Source organism: Oncorhynchus mykiss, chromosome 19 (assembly GCF_057628025.1).
Source record: "Oncorhynchus mykiss isolate SJ-2025 chromosome 19, ASM5762802v1, whole genome shotgun sequence".
NCBI classification, from domain to species: Eukaryota; Metazoa; Chordata; class Actinopteri; order Salmoniformes; family Salmonidae; genus Oncorhynchus; species Oncorhynchus mykiss.
Window position 1 is genome coordinate 38,220,817 of NC_143040.1, and position 23,806 is coordinate 38,244,622.

General features: G+C 41.3%; 1 long non-coding RNA gene across 1 annotated transcript; it reads left to right on the forward strand.

Moving 5' to 3' along the window:
* Positions 1 to 6,460: 6,460 nt before the first annotated feature.
* LOC149975186 (uncharacterized) lies at positions 6,461 to 9,637 on the forward strand. The gene is made up of 4 exons (XR_016489120.1): positions 6,461 to 6,592; positions 8,804 to 8,846; positions 9,077 to 9,155; positions 9,362 to 9,637. It is a non-coding gene; the product is annotated as an uncharacterized LOC149975186 (long non-coding RNA).
* Positions 9,638 to 23,806: the final 14,169 nt, after the last annotated feature.

Sequence of the window (23,806 nt, forward strand, 5' to 3'; positions counted from 1 at the left end):
AAGTCAAGGGGTGTGAATACTTTGAAGGCACTGTATGCACTAGAGAGGCATGGTATTAGGTTAGAGAATGTACTGGTATCATTTTAATTACTACCCATGTACACTACCAGTCAAAAGTTTTAGAATACCTACGCATTCAAGGGTTTTTCTTCATTTTTACTATTTTCTACATTGTAGAATAATAGTGAAGACATCAAAACTATGAAATAACATATATGGAATCATGTAGTAACCAAAAAAAGTGTTAAACAAATCAAAATATATTTCATATTTGACATTATTCAAGTAGCCACCCTTTGCCTTTATGACAGCTTTGCACACTCTTAGCATTCTCTCAACCAGCTTCATGAAGTAGTCACCTGGAATGCATTTCAATTAGCAGGTGTGCCTTCTTAAAAGTTCATTTGTGGAATATCTTTCCTTCTTAATGCATTTGAGCCAATCAGTTGTGTTGTGACAAGGTAGAGGTGGTATACAGAAGATAGCCCTATTTGGTAAAAAAACAAGTCCATATTATGGCAAGAACAGCTCAAATAAGCAAAGAGAAATGGCAGTCCATCATTACTTAAAGACATGAAGGTCCTGTCAATACAGAACATTTCAAGAACTTTGAAAGTTTCTTCAAGTGCAGTCGCAAGAACCATCAAGAGCTATGTTGAAACTGTCTTTCATGAGGACCGCCACATGAATGGAAGACCCAGAGATACCTTTGCTGCAGAGGATGCATTCATTACAGTTACCTGCCTCAGAAATTGCAGCCCAAATAAATGCTTCACAGAGTTCAAGTAATAGACACATCTCAACATCAACTGTTCAGAGGAGACTGTGAATCAGGCCTTCATGGTCGATTTTGCTGCAAAGAAACCACTACCTAAAGACACCAAAAATAAGAAGAGACTTGCTTGGGCCAAGAAACACGAGCAATGTGTTGGAAATTAGTTATTTGGTCTGGATATTTTTTGTTCCAACCGCCGTGTCTTTGTGAGATGCAGTGGGGGTGAACGGATGATCTCCGCATGTGTACTTCCCACCGTAAAGACTATCAGCATATGTGGGAACTCCTTCAAGACTGTTGGAAAAGCATTCCAGGTGAAACTGGTTTAGAGAATGCCAAGAGTGTGCAAAGCTGCCATCATGGCAAAGGCTGGCTATTTGAATAATCTCAAATATAATATATATTTTGATTTGTTTAATACATGATTCCATATGTGGTGTTTCACAGTGTTGATGTCTTCACTATTATTCTACAATGTAGAAAATAGTAAAAATAGAGAAAAACCATTGAATGAGAAAGCATTTTTTTTTTCTAAAACTTTTGACCAGTGGTGTATATGGTTGGTAAAACTTAACAGAGCCTTCTTTTCTTTCAATAGACCACTTATGAACACACACAAATGCACAACATGTACACATTCTCACACAAACACGCTATCACATCCACCCGTGGCCTAAATATCTGCCCTGGGCTATACTATTCTCTCCACTCTCTCAATTATGTGCCCTTGGGGAATGCTCAATGGATTGATTCCAGTCATGGACACACTTTATTGACATGTTGAAATCACTGGATGGTCTGACAGAATTGATTTATGCTCTCTTCACATCACAGGTCATGCATTAATGTCATCAGTTTGTGTTTGGAAAGTTAAGTCACATAAGCTTTGATCTGTGGCAGTTTTTGGGGCTTTTTATTGTGGATAATTTTAGTTAAAGATCAGTGCATGATTGGAACAAAAGGAACTGGTACAGAATTTCATATGGTTTTATATGGTTTATATTTAAAAGAGATCTCCTGATGTTTTAGCTCTTTTACCGTAATTCTCTTAAAGGTAATGTTTCACTTTTTTTTTTAAACGAGTAGTGCATGAAATGTATGATGCTGATATGTCACATTTTTTTCAATCCAACATTGTCAATTGGAGAGATAATTGATTTCTGGGCTGCATGCGCACCATCAACATATCAAAAATTACTTTGTCCAGGCTTGACGTAGATTTAGGTGAATACTTTTGTAATGCTAAGTCATGGACTGCCTGGCTGCACCAGGTCGGAGTGTGAGAGTTGGTTTCTTTTGACAATGAAGCACAGGTCAAAGCCATATGGTTTTGAACCTGTAGATGGCAGTAGGCTAGAAGGAGTCAGGTGAGGTTGGCTAAAGAAATGTCTTGTTAATCAGAGAAATATGGTAAGTTACAGAGTGATTGTTTTTTATAACTGCCTAGTTGGTTAGCTAGCTAGCTGCATTTTACACGTAGCTAGTTAGCTAGCAAGATATTTAACTAACAGCAATTATCTTAAACCATTACTATCTACCTAGCTACAGGAGCTAAATATCTTTCAGTTGCAAAGTAAGCAGGATCGTGGCATGTCAGTAACAATGCAAGTTGGCTAGCTAGCTCTCTAGCTAATATCTACGATGTAACTCGGAGGCGAGGCCTACTTTCTGAATTAAGCAATAGAGTTAATACTTCTAGAATGAATAGGGTTGTCATTTAGTTAATAGCTAGCTACCTAGGCAAATAACCCTATTTGAAGCAGTTTTGCTGCAAAATCAGCCTGGCCTCAATTAAAGGCTGCATCTGGCTAAGCTAGCAGCTAACAAAAGTTAAATAAGGAGCATGTTGTCGTTGATGTTGTGATGGAATAAGTCGAGGTAGCAATTGTTACTGAAATGACACGTTGTGACTTAATCTAAATAACAGCTGAGCTATAAATTCACATAGATGCCATGTCATTTGTCGTAACCACTAACCAGGTTTCCATCCAACCGTATCATGCAGATTAATTACCCGACGCATGAAAAAAGTCATGACCGGGCTGATGAAAACAGGTACAATTTTATAAATGCCGACAGACACATTTGTTTGTTCGACATGGTGGGATCCTTTTGTGTCTGTAAAATGTATTATGTAAGAAATGGCAGTGGGAAGGCTATTATGAGCAAATATTGATACAATAACCATCATATATATCCAAGTAAACTTGGAGTCTTGGAGGACCATATGTTGTGTGGTCCTCCCACTACGACTCAGGAAACCATATAGTTTATTAGGCTGCAGATTAAATTAATTATGATGAACTTCACAGAGTGTTGAAAGTACACGCGATGAGCTTGATGCTCCTGTAACGGCTGTGAACGCTAAATAGCGTTTCAATCAGTGACGTCACTTGCTCTGAGTCCTTGCTCTGCAAGGGCCGTGGCTTTTGTGGAGCGAGGGTAACTGTTTTTTTGTGTGTTTTACATTTTTTTTTTTGCCCTTTTTCTCCCCAATTTCATGGTATCCAATTGTTGTAGTAGCTACTATCTTGTCTCATCTCTACAACTCCCGTACGGGCTCAGGAGAGACGAAGGTTGAAAGTAATGCGTAATACCAGCCGCACTGCTTCTTAACACAGCGGGCATCCAACCCGGAAGCCAGCGCACCAATGTGTCGGAGGCTACACCGTGTAACCTTGGTTAGCGCGCACTGCGCCTGGCCCGCCACAGGAGTCGCTGGTGCACGATGAGACAAGGACATCCCTACGGACCAAGCCCTCCCTAACCCGGACACCCCACAGACCTCCCGGTCGCGGCCAGTTACGACAGAGCCTGGGCGCGAACCCAGGGACTCTGATGGCACAGCTGGCGCTGCAGTACAGCGCCCTTAACCACTGCGCCACCCGGGAGGCTTCGAGGGTGACTGTTGATGTGTGCAGAGGGTCCCTGGTTCGCGCCCGGGTATGGGCGAGGGGACGGTCTAAAGTTATACTGTTACACTCCTTTCCAATAAACATTGAGGGTTTTATTCCGGTGACATGATGATTGATACTTGGATGCCATAATAATGTTGGTAGCCTAGCCGCACAGCCTACCTGCACTCTATCTGCCAACTGTTGGCTAGACTACAAGTGTCAAAACCAGAGTGGGCACGTTTTCTTTATAACGGAACAGTTTTTGTGACAAAACCATCAGTAGAGTTGAAAATGAGATGGAAACCCATTTAACTTGTATATTTAATTTGGCCCATGATAATTTAACCGCAAAAGTTATTTTAATGTGTACTATGTCATAATGCACAGACTTTTATTCCCTGTACATCATGGGTTTGATGGAAACACATTTCTGGTGTGAAAAATGTTTTTTTGCAGGTTTAATAATATTCGCATGAAAATCTGCTGCAAATTGGATGGAAACCAAGCTAATATCACAAAATGGCATGCAGATCTTTTCATCAGCTCTGTTGGGTTTTCACTAGTTGCCACACCCACAAAGTCAAAATTGGCCAAAACGTAAAAATGAATGAAAACAAACTTTAGCTTTTTGGTCTTAATTTAAGATTAGGTATAAAGTTATCTGTGTCGTTAGGTTTCGGCTTAGGTATAAAATCAGATAAAATCAGATTTTAAGAAGAGAAATGGAATAGGCGGGATCACCAACAACGAGGAGACAGCTGATAGGGAGGAGGTCAGAGACCTCTCCCTCAACGTGATCAAGACAAAGGAGATGATTGTGGACAACAAGAAAAAAAGGACCCCGAGCACGCCCCCATTCTCATCGACGGGGCTGTAGTGAAGCAGGTTGAGAGCTTCAAGTTCCTTGATGTCCAAAACACCAACAAACTAGTTGTCTTCACGACTAGACAGTCGTGAAGAAAGCATGACAAAAGCTATTCCCCCTTAGGAGACTGAAAAGATTTGGCATGGGTCCTCAGATCCTCAAAATGTTATACAGCTGCACCCTCGAGAGCATCCTGGTTGCATCACTGACTGGTATGGCAACTACTCGACTGAAAGGCACTACAGAGGGTAGTACATCACTGGGGCCAAGCTTCCTACCATCCAGGACCTCTATCCCAGGCCATGTCAGAGGAAGGCCCAAAAAATGGTCAAAGACTCCAGCCACCCTAGTCATAGACTGGTTGTGCCGGGTGGAGATTATAACAGTACGTGGCCAAGATGTTAAAACATTAATAGATGACCAGCAGGGTCAAATAATAATGATCACCATGGTTGTAGAGGGTGCAACAGGTCAGCACCTCAGGAGTAAATGTCAGTTGGCATTTCATAACCGATCATTCAGAGTTAGAGACAGCAGGTGCGTTAGTGAGAGTGAGTCAAAAACAGCAGGTCCAGGACAAGGTAGCACGTCCAGTGAACAAGTCAGTGTTCCATAGCCACAGGCAGAACAGTTCAAACTGGAGCAGCAGCACGACCAGATGGACTGGGGACAGCAAGGAATCATCAGGCCAGGTAGTCCTAAGGCATGGTCCTAGGGCTCAGGTCCTCCGAGAGAAGAGAAAGAGGGAATTAGAGGGAACATACTTAAATTCACACAGCACACCAGATAAGACAGGATAAATACTCCAGATATAACAGACTGACCCTAGCCCCCCGACACATAAACTACTGCAGCATAAATACTGGAGGTTGAGACAGGAGGGGTCGGGAGACACTGTGGAGGGGCTGGGAGACACTGTGGCCCAGTCCGACTACACCCCCAGACAGGGCCACAGGTTACTCAATTACCTCAATTAACCTGTGCCCCTACACATTGACTCTGTACCAGTACCCCCTGTATATAGCCTCACTACTGTTATTTCACTGCTGCCCTTTAACTATTTGTTATTTTACATTTTACTTATCTGTTTTTTACTTAACACTTATTTTTCTTAAAACTGCATTGTTGGTTAATTATTGTTACCTGTTTTGCATGTTGTTTTGTCATTAATACATGTCACATATCAGTTTGCATTCAATACAAAATATATAGGTAGAGCAAAAAAGAAATGCAAGCCCCTTGCTGCCATAAAGTTACATTAGAAGTGCCCATCCAAGAAGGCTCTAGGTCATTGGCCACAGATACAATGACATCAAATGACGTTATATCTACCATAGCTTTGATTGGACTGATCATGTCAACATCTTAGCTAGCAAGATAGCAGTCATCATCATGAATCAAGTTGATAATCTACTGGCAAATATTTTTCAATCCTTGTCTAGAGAAGAGAAATTATGAAGATTAATTATAGATAAAACTTATCGGTGGTCATTGGCCATTGGACATAAACATTACACAAGTTGGAAATGATGGTTTGGAAGGAATCAGTGGCTAACTTGCATGCGTTGTAAAGCAATTACTAGCCTGCTATTCAGTGGAGTGGGTGTGTGGTCCAAGTCTGGGTTTAAGGGTCTCTTTTCCAAGCTTAAAAGGATAAACATTCAAGACGATACGTCAGAAAAGGTTGAGTACATTAGCCATGCTGTCAATCCAGCATGATTTACGTTGTGTTTAAAACAACTGTAAAGCTCAGAACTGGGAAATCTCAGACTTCAGTGAGTTCAAGACAACTGGGAACTGGCTCCGACTGGGAAAATACACTTTGAACTGTCATCCAACTCAGAATTCCAAGTTGGGAACTCAGGCCTCTTTCTAGAGCTCCGACCTGAAGATTCTTTCTAGAGCTCCAACCTTGTTTTTTTCCACAGTTACTATTTATCTTGAAAGCACCATACATCCAGAGAATGCCAGACTTTGACGATATTGTTTGATGACAAAATTGGACCGTGAAGGACCGACTCCACCTTCCTGTTCAAGTGAGCACAGCACAACAAGGTGAGTCCATAAATGTATTGTACGTTGCTGCATTAATTATGAAATATGCCAGGGAGATATGTCAACTGTAGCAAAGAAAATAATACTAAGTGTACTCTACTGTTCAAAAGTTTGATGCCACTTAGAAATGTCCTTGTTTTTGAAAGAAAAGTAATTTGTTTTGTCCAATTAAATAACATCGAATTGTGTGTAGACATTGTTAATGTTGTAAATGACTATCGTAGCTGGAAACGATGGAATACCTACATAGGCGTACAGAGGCCCATTATCAGCAACCATCACTCCTGTGTTCCAATGGCACTTTGTGTTAGCTAATCCATATTTATCATTTTAAAAGGCAAATTAATTATTAGAAAACCCTTTTGCAATTATGTTAGCACAGCTGACACCAGTCTCAACATCAACAGAGGAAGAAGAGGCGACTCCGGGATGCTGGCCTTTTAGGCAGAGTTCCTCTGTCCAGTGTCTGTGTTCTTTTGCCCATCTTAATATTTTATTTTTATTGGCCAGTCTGAGATCTGGCTTTTTTTTCCAACTCTGCCTTGAAGGCCAGCATCCCGGAGTTGCCTCTTCACTGTTGACGTTGAGACTGGTTTTTGCGGGTACTATTTAATGAATATGCCAGTTGAGGACATGTGTTTCTTGAGGACTCTGTTTCTCAAACTAGACACACTAATATAGTTCTCCTCTTGCTCGGTTGTGCACCGGGGCCTCCCACTCCTCTTTCTATTCTGGTCAGAGCTAGTTTGTGCTGTTCTGTGAAGGGAGTAGTACACAGCATTGTATGAGATCTTCAGTTTCTTGTTAATTTCTCGCATGGAATAGCCTTCATTTCACAGAACAAGAATAGACCGACGAGTTTCAGAAGAAAGGTCTTTGTTTCTGGCCATTTTGAGCCTGTAATCGAACCCACAAATGCTGATGCTCCAGATACTCAACTAATCTATAGAAGGACAGTTTTATTGCTTATTTAGTCAGGACAACAGTTTTCAGCTGTGCTAACATAATTGCAAAAGGGTTCTCTAATGATCAATAAACCTTTTAAAATTATAAACTTGGATTAGATAACACAACGTGCCATTGGAACACAGGCGTGATGGTTGCTGATAATGGGCCTCTGTGCCCCTACTGTATGTAGATATTCCATACAAAATCTGCTGTTTCCAGTTACAATAGTCATTTACTACATTAACAATGTATACACTGCATTTCTGATCAATTTGATGTTATTTTAATGGACAACAAAAATGCTTTTCTTTCAAAAAGAAGGACATTTCTAAGTGGCCCCAAACTTTTGAATGGTAGTGTATGTTGTGTAGTAAGCTGTTATTAGCCCATATGCCTTGGTCCTTTTCCCCCTCATAACTTAGCCTACTGTTCTGACTTGGTGGCACACATGTAACCTACAGACTGTTTTAGAGAAATGTAATTATCAAATATTGTAAGAGCTTTCATTGTCTGCTTATATGCCCCCTTTATTTATTCTACGGTTCTGACTTGATGTTCAAGGAGATTGCTGTAAGAAAGGCCCATGTTCTGATTTCTGTCGCTGTAAGAATGCTCATGTTCTAAAAAGTGCTGAACAAATAGTTATATTGACTATGTCCATCCTAGCTCGCTCATTAATGTCTTAATCGAAATTACTGATTGTCTTCTTACCCGCTCGTCGTCCCCTTATGCCATAGTTTGTACATCTCAATTGTCAGCAGAAACCACATTTGTTTAATAAGCAAGTCAGCTATTTTTTTTAAAGGCAGTAAATGAGACTGAATGAACTGTTTCGCTGCTAGACAAGGCACTACTGATAGCCAGGTGTGGCAGTGGTAAGGATTCATCCCATGGTGCTGAAAAGAAAGCTCTGCAGTTGGAACATCTTTATGTAGGCCCTAACAGTTTGTGTGCACCATTTGTCACTGTTATAGTGCAATTAATGTATTGTTTAGTGTTGTGTTGTGTTGTGGTTTTTGCTGGCATGCATGATTATTATTTATTTGGCGGGATGTATGACTTTGTGGCTGTGGTAAATAGTGACAACCGCTCTGTTGTCATTACAGGCATCAATCATGAAGTAGGCAAACTGATACATGAATCCTAAATATTGCAAACAATTTAGTTTGTTAATCTTTGCAAGTTGTTTTTTTAATGATTTATTGGAGCCTGGCAGAGATAGATGCAACCATACTCTAAGCCAGGAAATGTCTCTGCATTCAGGTTGAACCTTGCAATCTACAGGAACATGGAGCACTCCGTGCCGGTAAGTCATGATATAATTTTATACTTACATTGCATTATACAATTTCAAGAGCTACACTCAAATTGAAGTGGAGAAGCCCTTTGCACCATACAAATGTCTACCCCTGGAGTAAACTCTCTGTCAGAGAGACTGTGATTGGCAGGTTAGGCACAAGGCTCTGGTCCAGTGGTTGGTCAGAGGTGAGGGCTCTCTTTCAAGCACACTCACTACTTCTATCCTTCTCTCTCCAGGTGCTACAGAGACAGGCTCATCCAAGGACATCCAGAGCCTTTTGACCAACCACCTGCGATCTCTCCGGAGCACAGAGAAGTAAGCTTCACTCATAAAAGTACATTTGATTCACTATGTAAACCTCCTTCACAATGGCCATCTGCTTGTGTGACGCTAGCATATTATCCAGGGTCAATGGTTGGATTGGATTTACTGTACTCACTCCAACTCATGCTCTCTCCTCCCTGTAAAAGTCTCCCAGACCTTTATCAAAACTAACTTATGTCCACCCCCCTTTCCCCTAGGTGAGTCTACTGGTCTATGGAACTCTAGAGCAGCACATCACAAAACCTGCCACCCTGTTGTCAGCTATCCACAGACTTTCAATGGCCACATCTTGGGGATGGCCAAATGCAATAAAATGTTCTATAAACAAGTCACTCATATTGTAAGATTACAAAAGAACAACTCTTGAGCGTATTTGTCATGTCGGTTTTCACATTTTTACAAAACTTCTGTGATAACTTAAACATCAAGACAAATACACTTCAAAGGTCTAAAATAAATGCAAGTATCATGTCCAGAGTGAATATATTTGTATTAATGTATATCATACAGGTGTCTCAACTAAAATATATTTACCAGACAAGATTAAGGAATGGGACAAAGTGAATATAAGTCCGTGCTTGCGTACTTAGCAGTGTGTATGAATTTGAGTGGCTACATTCAGTACACGTTGACAGATTGGCTGTGAGACAGAGAGACTGTTGCTGTACTCCCAGGTAAGGCCCTTGCTTCCGGAACAACCCCAGTATTCAGTCAGGAAGCTTAATAAAGAAGATGTGTGTCACTATCCAAGCCCATGTCACAGCACGCAGTGGCCTGATAGGGAGATGACAATAAACGTATTATGTACCTTTCATCTCCAAAGTCATGTTCACAGTACATGTTGCTGAACAATTCAACCCGTTTTGTTAGTGTCATTTATATGGAAATTCACATGCAAATATTCAGTTCTTAAGCTTTGACTGTAATACCTATAGGGTCCTGTGGTGAAAGACTGCTGTGCAAGGTATTGGGGCAACAGCATTCTTCCATGGCCCGTATTTGCAAAGCATCTTCCGAGTAGGAATAGTGATCTAGGACTAGCTGGCTGAACAAATCCTAAAATTAGTACTCCTACTCTGAGATGCTTTGTGAATACGGACTCTGGTCTACCTGCATGCTGCTTTTTAGTGATCAAACTCCCTCTTCATCCTTCAATGCAACAACACCAAAAAACATGAATACGATTTAGAATTAGTTAGTAACTTAGTTAACTAATGAAACACTCATGTAAATGAAAACAAGCCTATTTTCAAGCCCTGACCAAAGAGAGCCCTCGGTTAGGTCAGAGCGTGACTGGGGGGGGGGGGAGTATCTAGTTTATATATTTCTAGGTTGGTGGTTTGTGTGGTTCCCAATTAGAGGCAGCTGGTAATCGTTCCATCTAATTGGGGATCATATTTAGGTAGGCTTTTTCCCCACCTGCATTTGTGGGATATTGTTTGTGTGTTTGAGCACTACGTCGTCACGGACTTTGTAAGTTTTGTTATTTTGATTCTAGTTTCACTTTGTAATTAAAGATGTGGAACTCAATTCACGCTGCGCCTTGGTCCGCTCATTTCTAAGATCGTGACACCTATTCAGCCAAATTATACCAGAACAGCCTATTTGATGTGAAATCAAGAGGGGCATTTTCTTACCCAAACTTTTCAGTCACCAGTGCATTAAAACGTCTATGGCTGGGGGCAGTATTGAGTAGCTTGGCTGAATAAGGTGCCCAGAGTATACTGCCTGCTACTCAGTCCCAGTTGCTAATATATGCATATTATTAGTATTATTAGTATAGAAAACATTCTGAAGTTTCTAAAACTGTTCTGTTGGAATGATGTCTGTGAGTATAACAGAACTCATATGGCAGGCAAAAACCTAAGAAAAAATCTAACCAGGAAATGGGAAACCTGAGGTTGGTCATTTTTCAACTCATTCCCTATTGAAGATACAGTGGGATATTGGTCATGTTGCACTTCCTAAGGCTTCCACTAGATGTCATCAGTCTTTAGAACCTAGTTTGATGCTTCAACTGTAAAGTGGGGGTGAATGAGAGGGGAATGAGTCAGAGGTCTGGCAGAATGCTTTGAGCTCGTGATGCTCGTTCACATGAGAGGTAGCTCGAGTTCCATCGCATTTCTGAAGACAAAGGAATTCTCCGGTTCGAACATTATTGAAGATTTATGTTAAAAACATCCTAAAGATTGTTCCTATACACCTTTGACATGTTTCTGCGGACCGTAACGGAACTTATATAATGCTATTTCTGACTAATGTTGACTGCACAATATGGCGGATATCTTTTTTGCTTGTTTGGTCTCTGAGCGCTGTACTCAGATTATAGCATGGTTTGCTTTTTCCGTAAAGCTTTTTTGAAGTTCCATTTATAACACTTGTATTTTCATCAACATTTATAATGATTATTTCTGTAAATTGATGTGGCTCTCTGCAAAATCACCGGATGTTTTTGGAACTACTTAACATAACGTGCCAATGTATACTGAGATTTTTTTATATAAATATGAACTTTATCGAACAAAACATATATGTATTGTGTAACATGAAGTCCTATGAGTGTCATCTGATGAAGATCATCAAAGGTTAGTGATTAATTTTATCTCTATTTCTGAATTTTGTGACTCCTCTCTTTGGTTGGAAAAATTGCTGTATTTTTCTGTGACTTGGCTTTGACGTAACATAATCGTTTGTGGTGCTTTCGCCGTGAAGCCTATTTGAAATAGGACACTGTTGGAATTAACAAGAAGTGTATCTTTAAAATGGTGTGAAATACTTCTATGTTTGAGGAATTTTAATTATGGGATTTCTGTTGTTTTGAATTTGGCGCCCTGCACTTTCACTGGCTGTTGTCATATCGATCCCGTTAGCGGGATCTCAGCCCTAAGAAGTTTAATAAATAGATAAAGGAACGAAGTAGCTTGATAAAACGTGTTCAAAATAGTATTATAGCTAGTAAGTATATAGATGTTATTTTCTAGAAACCTAGCTGCAGTCCACTTAGCTAAGGTGGTGCACTCAGACTATTGGTGGGAGTTAGGTAACGTTAGCTAGCTTTCCCCCAGCATTTCTAATCTAGCTAGCTAGTTAATGGAATTTGTATCAACTTTATCAATCAGATGAATAGCTTAGAAAATATAGTACACATATAAAAGAGACAATAACCTTCAAGAAAATCCTTTGCATTTTATTCTGGGACTTCAGGCCACGGAGTAACTTGTTTGTAGAACCGGTCTCATCACCAGATGTTGTCCCCAGTCAGCTCCAGAGTCTTCACCTGAATGAACGTCAAACAGGCAAAATCACAGGCAATCATAGCACTTACTTACTCGCGGACATGCATAAAAAAACAAACATGTTGCTGCTCCCCCCAAAAGCTTTCCATTTACAGTACCAGTCAAAGGTTTGGATACATCTACTCATTCAAAGGTTTTTCTTCCTTTTTACTATTTTGTGTGCAAAGCTGTCATCAAGGCAAAGGGGGGATACTTTGAAGAATCTCAAATATATTTAGATTTGTTTATAACACTTTTTTGGCTACTACATAATTCCATACGTGTTATTTCATAGTTTTGATATCTTCACTATTATTCTACAATGTAGAGTAAAAAAAAACTGTAATGTGTAGGTGTGTCCAAACTTTTGACTGGTACTGTATATTGGCAAATTTAACTTGCAACATGACTTCTAAACCAAGGGGTTTTGGCTCATTTTGCACAAGTTGTGCTACCTTGTCCCAGACCTACTGTTTCGACCCTCTCCCTCTCTCTCTCTCCTGCTGTCACAACCTCTGAATGTTCGGCTTTTAACATCTTGAAGAACGATCTAGCCTTAATGGCCATGTACTCTTATAATCTCCACCCGGCACAGCCAGAGGAGGACAGGCCACCCCTCAGAGCCTGGTTCCTCTCTATGTTTCTTCCTAGGTCCAGCCTTTCTAGGGAGTTTTTCCTAGCCATAATGCTTCTACATCTGCATTGCTTGAGGTTTTAGGTTTCTGGAGAAGCACTTTGTGACATATGCTAATGTAAAAAGACTTATAAATAAATGGGATTGATTGACCTTGTGACGTGCTGCCACTCGCTGTGTGAATTCCATGTTGATAAAGTCATTGGGCAGGCAGATGGCAACGAGAAGGAACATTTTATTTAATCTCCACGCAGCGCACCTCAAAGTCCTTCAGTTCAATCGAAGTCGAAATGGCCATTATATTGTATGAATCATTCCGTCAAATTACTTTGTCGTCATTTGGTGTCTAGGCGAGGTAGAGGCAGAAATGACATTAAGAGAGAGAGAGAGAGAGAAGCTGGGGGAGAAGGACTAGGGAGAGAGGTAAAGAAATGACATTAAGAAAGTGAGAGAGAAGCTGGGGGAAAGAGACTGGGAGAGAGGTAAAGAAATTACATTAAGAAAGTGAGAGAGAATCTGGGGGTAAGGGACTGAGAGAGACGTAAAGAAATTACATTGAGAGAGAGAGAAAAGCTGGGGGAAAGGGACTGACGAGAGAGGTAAAGAAATTACATTAAGAAAGTGAGAGAGAAGCTGAGGGACAAGGACTGGGAGAGAGGTAAAGAAATTACATTGAGAGAGAGAGAGAGTGAGAGAGCAAAATAGGAGATAGAGAGAGGAGAAAGGAGGAGAGGGGAAGAGATGATAATTTGTTTTCTAATCCCTACGAACGTCACCTTTGATCTCCCTGGCATGCCTATATTCTGTCGTTGTTTTTCTAAAGGCCGGCCCAGCAGGCACCAGCCAGACCTCTGAGCCACACACACACGCATGGATACACAGACACACACACAGCAAATCAAATTTCACCACGCTAGGTCAGCATCATGACTCTGCATGTTAAGTATGTATCTAACACATCTACCACCCCCCTCTCTTCACCCGCTAGACTCTCACAAACACCCCTGTGGCGCTATACACACAGACACACACGCACACAAATGGCGTCTTGTTAAATGTATTCTCTCTGTATTCATGAAACAGACTGAGAAATGATACAGATCAGAATGAGAGTTGTGTTTTTGTTGCTTTGATAATTGATAAGCTCTCTTCGTTCTCAGCTCCCGGCATTCCTAGCTATGGATTAATTAAACGCTCTAAAGTTATTTTCTATTTTGTTTAGCTGCTGTGTTTGTTAGGGCTGTTAGAGGTGGTTCAATGAGTTATTCTGACCTGTAATGTCCCTCTGGGGAGCCTTCTGAATATGGTCAGAGTAGGACAGGCAGGGTCAGGGGTCATGGCTACCCAAGCATGGAAGAAGGATGTCGGATGACATGTCCATAGACATTTGTATTTATTACTCTTCCTGGGGTACGAACATATTAAATCCCTTACATCACATATAAAACAAAAGATAAAACATCATATAACATTAACATTATTGCACCACTACATATCTACAATACAAAATGTTTAATACCACCATACAATAATATTACAATGTATGCGTATGCATGTGTCTGTACCTTTGTGTGTGTCTCTTCACAGTCCCCACTCTTCCATAAGGTGTATTTTTTACCAGTTTTTTAAATCTGATTCTACTGCTTGCATCAGTTACCTGATGTGGAATAGAGTCCCATGTAGTCATGGCTCTATGTAGTACTGTGAACCTCCCATAGTCTGTTCTGGACTTGGGGACTGTGAAGAGACCTCTGGTGGCATGCATTGTGGGGTATGCATGTGTGTCCGAGCTGTGTGCAAGTATTTTAAACAGACAGCTCGGTACATTCAGCTTGTAACACTTCTTACAAAAACAAGTAGTGAATGAAGTCAATCTCTCCTCACCCTTGACCCATGAGAGATGTACATGCATGTCGTTAATGTTAGCTCTCTGTGTACTTTTAAGGGCCAGCCGTGCTGCCTTATTCAGAGCCAACAGCATCTGAATAAAAAAGAGGGCCTGCCCTCTTTGTGGCACCTGACCGCACTACTGAACAGTAGTCTAGGTGCGACAAAACTTGGGCCTGTAGGACTTGTCTTGTTGATAGTGTTAAAAAGGCAGAACAGCACTTTATTATGGACAGACTTCTCCCCATCTTAGCTACTGTTGTATCAATATGTTTTGACCATGACAATTTACAATCCAGGGTTACTCCGAAAAGTTTAGTCACCTGAACTTGCTCAATTTCCACATTATTCATTATGAGATGTAGTTGAGGTTTGGGGTTTAATGATTTGTCCCAAATACAATGCTTTAGTTTTGGAAATATTTAGGACTAACTTATTCCTTGCTACCCATTCAGAAACTAACTGCAGCTCTTTGTTAAGTGTTGCAGTCATTTCAGTTGCTGTAGTAGCTGACGTGAATAGTGTTGAGTCATCCGCATACATAGAAACAGTCAGTAACATGTCATGAGTAAAGATTGAAAAAAGTAAGGGGACTAAACAGCTACCCTGGGGAATTCCTGATTCCACCTGTATTATGTTTGAGAGGCTTCCATTAAAGAACACCCTTTGTATTCTGTTAGATAAGTAACTCTTTATCCACATTATATCAGGGGGGGTAAAGCCATAACACATCCATTTTTCCAGCAGCAGACTATGATCGATAATGTCAAAAGCTGCACTGAAGTCTAACAAGACAGCCCACACAATAATTTTATCATAAATTTCTCTCAGCCAATCATCAGTCATTTGTGTAAGTTCTGTGCTTGTTGAATGTCTTTCCCTGTAAGCGTGCTGAAAGTCTATTGTCAATTTGTTTACTGTGAAACAGCATGTATCTGGCCAAACACCATTTTATCCGGAATGACTTTAGCTTTCCTCCAGGCCTGAGGGCACACACTTTCTAGTTGGCTTAAATTGAAGAAGTGGCAAATAGGAGTGGCAACATCGTCCGCTATTACCTGTCACGCCCTGGCCTTAGTTATCTTTGTTTTCTTTATTATTTTAGTTAGGTCAGGGTGTGACATGGGGGATTTATGTGTTTTACCTGGTCTAGGGGTTTTGTATGTTTATGGGGCTGTTTCCTTTCTAGGTAGTTTTGTATGTCTATGGTTGCCTAGATTGGTTCTCAATTAGAGGCAGCTGTCTGTCGTTGTCTCTGATTGGGAACCATATTTAGGCAGCCATGTTCTTTGGGTATTTTGTGGGTAATTGTCTTCTTTTTTTGTGCCTTTGCACCAGATAGGATGGTTTTCACATTTGTTGTTTTGTATTTTGTAGTGTTCTCGGTTATCGTCTATATTAAAGATGTTGAACACTAACCGAGCTGCATTTTGGTCCTCCTCTCCTTCAGCGGAAGAAAACCGTTACATTACCCTCAGTAATTTTCCATCCAGATTGTCAGACCCCGGTGGCTTGTCATTGTTAATAAACAACAATAATTATTTTCACATCTATCATAATTTGATCAGATATACTTGGATGTGTAGTGTCAGCGTTTGTTGCTGACAACTCATACCTACGTTTGCTTATCTTGCCAATGAAAAAGTAATTAAAGTAGTTGGCAATATCAGTGGGTTTTGTAATGAATGAGAAATCTGATTCAATGAATGATGGAGTCGAGTTAGCCTTTTTCCCAAAATGTCATTTAAGGTGCTCCAAAGCTTTTTACGATCATGCTTTATATAATTTATTTTTGTTTCGTAGTATAGTTTCTTTCCCATAACAGGGATAAAGAGTCCAGAGTGGAAGCAGAGATCTCAAGGGGAGGTATGAGGGAACAAGCAGGAGCCATGGGGGGTTTCATATGGAGATAGTGTCAAAGAGGTCTCAGGGTCCATCATCATGGGGGGGAGATTGCGAGACAGAGAGAAAGAGTCCAGTGGTTGCTTATATTGCTAGGGGGCTGAGGATAAGTTAGGATGAGGGGATGGTGAACACTAGCCAGAGTGGGACATAGGCTGCGTTTAGACAGGCAGTCCCATTTTTTTGACCATTTGGATCAGCTCTGAAAAGGATCTGATTCGTAAAGATCTGATGTGATGTGATTAGTCAAAAGACCAATTAGTAAAACAAATATCAGAATTGGGCTGCCTGTCTAAATGCAGCCATAGAGACGAAGTGTCAAAGAGTCTCGAGGGACATCCACATTAGAGCAAGGGGGAGGGGGTAGATGAAGAGATGGAGAGTCCAGTCGTTACCTATGTCTCTAGGCGCTGGGGATACGGGGTGTGGGGAGGAGTGTACACTAGTCAGGGTGGCCATAGAGTCAAATAGTCTTAGGGGCCATCATCGTGGACCGGTGATATAGCTAGATAGACTCGCCACACATTGACCCTACAGACACTGAGTGACAACTACATCAGATCTGAGTTCAGAGTCTGATACTACCTCAACTACAGGTAGAAGCTTAAGGAGACTGAGCTATAGCGAGAGAAAGGAGAGACCTTGACAGTGACCTTGAGCTGCGTGGGTTTCTAGGAAGAGCGATGCCATGGAATAGATGCTTCACATTGCTCATGAGTCTCTGTGGAAAGAAAATGGACACCAAAGTATTCTTCGATTTCTTCAAAATGACAGGAAATCCAATTGCAGCAGTAGGTCACAAATTATTTGTTTGATAGTTTCGAAAGTCTAACAAAGCCAGATAGTTATGTCAAAGAGGATTCTCAGAAAATGTAACTGTAGTGAAACTATAGTTTCTATAGAGAAGCCCAGGGAAATAGTCCATCCCAGTGCATTGAGAAATACACCTTGTTGTACATGAAGGCACTAGGCGAGGTTAGATAAACACAGAACAGAGTGTTGTAAACACAGGCAGGGTTAGACAAGGTTAGACTTGGCCATGTTCAACAACACGGTTATTGGCACCACCTCTCTCTGAGAGGAGAGTTATTACTGTTCACACACACAAACCGCTCTTTACTGTCATTACTTTAGGGGGTTTTGCCCTATGCTTCACGGTGAGAATTGTTGTGTAATTGGGCATTCATCATAACAGTCATTTATAGAGCAAAAAAACAAGCAAATAAAGAAAGCAACGAGGAAGGAAGGAAATGCAAGCAGCCGTTGGTAGTGGGTTGCTGGTGGGGAAAGAAAATGTGCTGAATGTGAGCGTTGCGATAAATAAGTCCCTTAGCAGATGCCTGGGCTTATAAATATTCATGAAGACGCTAATAAAATAGGGGGAGGCTGAGAAAGAGAAGGCAATTGAACATTAAATATTAAGCCTCAGCTCGGAGTCTGACGGTAAACATGATTTTACCCCTGAGATGAGCTAGGATACTCTGTTCTGGCCTGGTCTCTACTGGTCTTCCCAGGTCTCCCCTAGTTTCCTTTAGTCTCCCCTAGTCTCCTCTGGTCTCCTCTAGGCTCCCCTGGTCTTCTCTTGTCTTCTCTAGTCTCCCCTGGTCTTCTCTTGTCTTCTCTAGTCTCGTCTAGTCACCTCTAGTTACCTCTAATCTCCCCTGATCTCCTCTATTCTCCTTTAGTTTCCCCTGGTTTCCTCTAGTCTCCCCTGGTCTTACCTTACATAAGTGCAACCATAATCCTCTAGTCTGGTCTTCGCTAGTCTCAATTAGTCCCTATTCGTCACTACTGGTCTCTACTCTTAGCACTTGGACAGTAATGTCTAACACTAAACTTATCAAGGCAATTAAGCCATACTTGTTTACCACAGCTCAGAGTCTGACATTACTTAGTAAACATACTACTGCTGCCGAGACAGAGATGAAATGGATACTAGATCCCTTGGTCGGCCAACCTCTCTTGGCCTCGACGGACCCTCAAATAGAGTTATTAAGACCAAGTTTACTTAAGCCCCAGTGAGACCACTTATTGTCAGAAAAATATGCTCCAGAAGACAGCCAACACATGCACTAAGATGAAATAATATATAGGACCTCCCCATTTCAAAATATCTTCTCCCTACTGAACACCACGCTGGTTGACTCAGGCCCTGCTACTGTTTTGTTCCCATTGGTTTTAGATCACTTATGGTCAGAGGTCAGATCAGCCCTAGATGTCAACAACAATGATATACTGTATGTCTAGGGTCAACAACACATGCACTACGATGAGCAAAGCATCTATCAGTGATTTAGTGGCCTACTTGGCACCGATAGGCTCTCAGTGGATGCTCTTCGTGGCTTTATGAATAGCTTGTGACAGTGGAGAAGATTGACGATTCAATATAAGTCTATGTGGGGGCAGACATAGGTGCTTGATGGGATTTTAAATGTACAAGGACTATAGAGATATAATGAAATACAAGTAGAAATGTCAAGAAGTACAGTATACAGTATGAATTCAAATGGGGTGGAGAGGAGTGGAGAGTTGCATTAATCACTTAAGGGACGGGTAAATAGTTGACATGAAAACAAATAATTCATTCATTTCTTTGTTTTCTCATGCATTTGTTTGTTCATTCATTCATTTTTTTTCTTCATTAATTCATGCTATTGTGGACAGGAGCATATTTGTGAGAGCCACCTTTTCCCAATCAACCTTCCCTGTGTCTTTATCGACCGCTCCTGTATTTATGACAGCTGGACTGCTGTTTGGTGGGGAGATGGAATGGAGAGAGTCCAGTGAATGGAGTGGGGTAAATCAGATCTGAGGGTGTCACTGAAGCTGGAGCAGAGAGAGTGTGTGTGTGTGTGTGTGTGTGTGTGTGTGTGTGTGTGTGTGTGTGTGTGTGTGTGTAGGAGGGGGAGGGTCCTGTACCTCTAAACGAGGGGTTCCCAAAAATTTTTCTCTCAGGCCCCCCTTTCAGCGTTGGGGAACATCCTGCGGCCCCCCACCCCCCCTGCGTGCGCGTGCCACGTCTGTTTCTATGGGCACAAGTACTGTTCTTGACACAAACTGTTCACACCCTTCTCATTGGTGGAGAGAAATTGTGCAGGTTTATAACGTATGTCCTGCAATTCTACACATTGTGTCATGGGGTGCAGAGAACATTTTGTCATTTTAAAGCTCATTCTCTTGCAATTCTATACATGTTGCCAAGTCTAACGTGTGTTAATGAGTGACTCAAACACTACAACAAAATCTAGGGGCTAAAGAAACTTAGCTTACAAAACGTTAGCTGACGTGGGATAATTGATCTGGACATTTCTCACAATTAATAAATAGCTCTCTAAGGTATGCATGACAAGACGAAAACTGACGATGCGCCACCCAATTTCGAAATTGTACCTTGTGCATTCTACTAACACATCTTCGAAGAGTAAGTTGAAAGCCGGACAGAGTTGCTTTAAAAAAAAATCCCCTGACCCCACAGTATGGGAACCACTGCTCTAAACAAACATCTGCCAGCCACACACAGAGCAATCACAGCAGAGCTCCCAGAACAGAGACAGTGGGAGATAAACAAGCTATGAGCCACAGGGAGAGAGGATTCTGTAGGGCTTTCATTGACTAATGCCATCTCACCGAAACTGTGAGGTAACACACAAATGCACACACATGCAGGCATGCACACACACGCACAGAGACACACAAACGGTTGACATTTATAATCAGAACAATTTACGCATTTTCATTTTGGGTCACTTTTCTCTTGGTTTGTGAGCCCCTGGAGTTTTTCTGTGGTTTCATTTCACATTAGGGACCTCTGCCCTTGAAAATATTCCATTTAGATTAGTCTAAGAAAAAGGTAGAATACTTATCATCACGCTCCCTGTTAGATTGGAGGTTCAATTGTAATCACTGTTTTTCTTTGAGCTGAATAACCCCTCTTCTGTTACAAACAACAACGTGAAATAGATTTTCCCCCCTGTCGCAGGCAAACATGTGAACAGATTGCTCTGTGCACACACACACACACACACACACACACACACACACACACACACACAGTAGCCTGATACTTGATAGCCTGACACTTCATCAATGATCAAACTTAATCATATATTTTATTTGTAAGTGTCATCATTTCCATTGATTGATAGCCTCGTCCCAGTGGTGCAGAAATTACTTTTAGGCAGATTAAGCACATAATTAAATGACCAAGATATTTTTTTAATTTTATGCCACACTGAAAACTAAGACAGGTAGGGGGACACTTGGGTTAATGTGCCCCATTCCCTAAATAAATACCATACTTGACTTTAATTCACTCACTAAGTTCCACATTCCATCTGCGTCCCAAGTAGAACCTTATTCCGTATGTAGTGCGCTACTTGTGGCCAGAGCTCATAAGGCTCTAGTCAAAAGTTGTTTACTATCTAGGGAATATGATGCCATTTGGGATGATACCTCAGACCCCTAAAAGTGCATGGTGGTCTAATGTTGAGATTAATGCTAATATAATAATAATATATGCCATTTAGCACTTGCTTTTATCCAAAGCGATTTACAGTCATGCATGCATACATTTTACATATGGGTGGCAAGCACCATGCTCTACCAACTGAGCCATACAGGACCACCAGGTCATACAGGACCACAGGCCTGTGCCTTGACTGGCCCACCGCACTGTAAAACCGGATAAGTTCTGGCTACTCAATCATTTTGAGTAAAGCCTTAAAAGAAACTAGTTAAGAAGCTTAATTAGCTGAAGTGAGAAGTACTACCGTCATATGAGAAGTAATACAAACGCATATGTAACGTATACTTATACTTTAAGGCCCCCACTCTGCCACCCCTCCAATCATTTCCAGTGTGCCTAGACTTCTCAGTTGAATTGTAGAGTTACCCCCCATGACGGTATTTGTTAGTGACAGAGAGATAGTCGTTCATTTTCAGTCCTTTGGCCTTCAACAAGTGATTTCCTAGGTCAAAATTATCATTATAGTTGAACCAATACATATACACTACATGACCGAAAGAATGTGGACACCTGCTCATTGAACATCTCATTCCAAAATCATGGGCATTAATATGGAGTTGGTCCCCTCTTTTCTGCTATAACAGCCTCCACTCGTCTGGGAAGGCTTTCCACTAGATGTTAGAACATTGCTGCTGGGACTTGCTTCCATTCAGCCACAAGAGTATTAGTGAGGTCAGGCACTGATGTTGGGCGATCACTCCTGGATCGCAGTCGGCGTTCCAATTCATCCCAAAGGTGTTTGATGGGGTTGAGGTCAGGGCTCTGTGTAGGCCAGTCAAGTTCTTCAAAACTGATCTCTACAAACCATTTCTGCATGGACATCGCTTTGTGCCCGGGGGCATTGTCATGCTGAAATAGGAAAGGGCCTTACCCAAACTGTTGCCACTAAGTTGAAAGCACAGCATCGTTGCGAATGTCATTGTATGCTGTAGAGTTAAGATTTCCCTTCACTGGAATTAAGAGGCCTAGTCCGAACCATGAAAAACAGCCCCAGAACATTATTCCTCCTCTATCCATCTTTAAAGTTGGCACTATGCAATGGGGCAGGTGGCGTTCTCCTGGCAACCGCTAAACCCAGATTTGTACGTCGGATTTGCCATATGGTGAAGCGTGATTCATCGCTCCAGAGAACGCATTTTCATTACTGCAGAGTCCAATGGCGGCAAGCTTTACACTCAAGCCAATGTTTGGCATTGTGCATGGTGATCTTAGGCTTGTGTGCGGCTGCTCAGCCATGGAAACCCATTTCATTAAGTTCCCGGCGAACAGTTTTTGTGCTGACGTTGCTTCCAGGGGCCGTTTGGAACTTATTAGTGAGTTTTGCAACCGAGGACAGACTATTTTTATGAGCTACGCGCTTCAGCACTCGGCGGTCCCGTTCTGTGAGATTGTGTGGCCTACCACTTTGCGGCTGTTGTTGCTCCTAGACGTTTCCATTTCACAATAACAGCACTTACAGTTTATTGGTGTGGCTCTAGCAGGGCAGAAATTTGACGAACTGTCTTGTTGGAAAGGTGGCATCCTATGACGGTGCCACGTTGATAGTCACTGAGCTCTTCAGTAAGGCCATTCTATTGCCAATGTTAGCCTGTGGAGGTTGCATGGCTGTGTGCTCAATTTTATACACCTGTCAGCAACGTGGCTGCATTAGCCGAATCAGTAATGTTCCAACCAGGATTTCCAGAAAACCCAGGATACTTACCAGAATGTTTTAACCCTAACTATAAATCACATTATGCATCACATTATTAGACTTGCAAAGTGTAATTCCTATTGGAATATAACAAGCAACAGTTGACATTTCTATTCACTGACAAGCTGCATTCATAATGACTGCCGAGATTAAAAACAGTGGGAGGAACCTACTTAAACTGGAACAATAATTTCAGTGACGGGTGCAACAATTCAATAATTGGTTTAGTTTACAAAATATATGTATCTTTGTGTAGCATAACATTGACTCAATCAATCACTCAATTTACGTACATGCAAAAACACAGATATTAAAAAGTATTCCTGCAGTAGAGCATGCTGGGTAAAGCGTGATATTTTTAAACAATGTACTTGGTGTGACTTCTCAGTATCAAATTAACAATTTAAGTAATAATGACATTTCATTGACTTTAGTTTTTGAGTTAAAAAGACCTTTACAGGGTTTACAGTGTGGCCTAGTTTAAATCAATATAGGGAGGAGACACAGTTTGCATCCCAAATTGCACCCTATTCCCAATATAGTGCACTACTTTTGACCAGAGTCTATAGGGCTCTGGTCAAAAGTAGTGCACTATATATACACTTAAACATTAAGGACACCTGTTCTTTCCATGACAGGCTGACCAGTAAATCCCAGTGAAAGCTATGATCCCTTATTGTTGTCACTTGTTAAATCCATTTCAATCAGTGTCGATGAGGGGAGGAG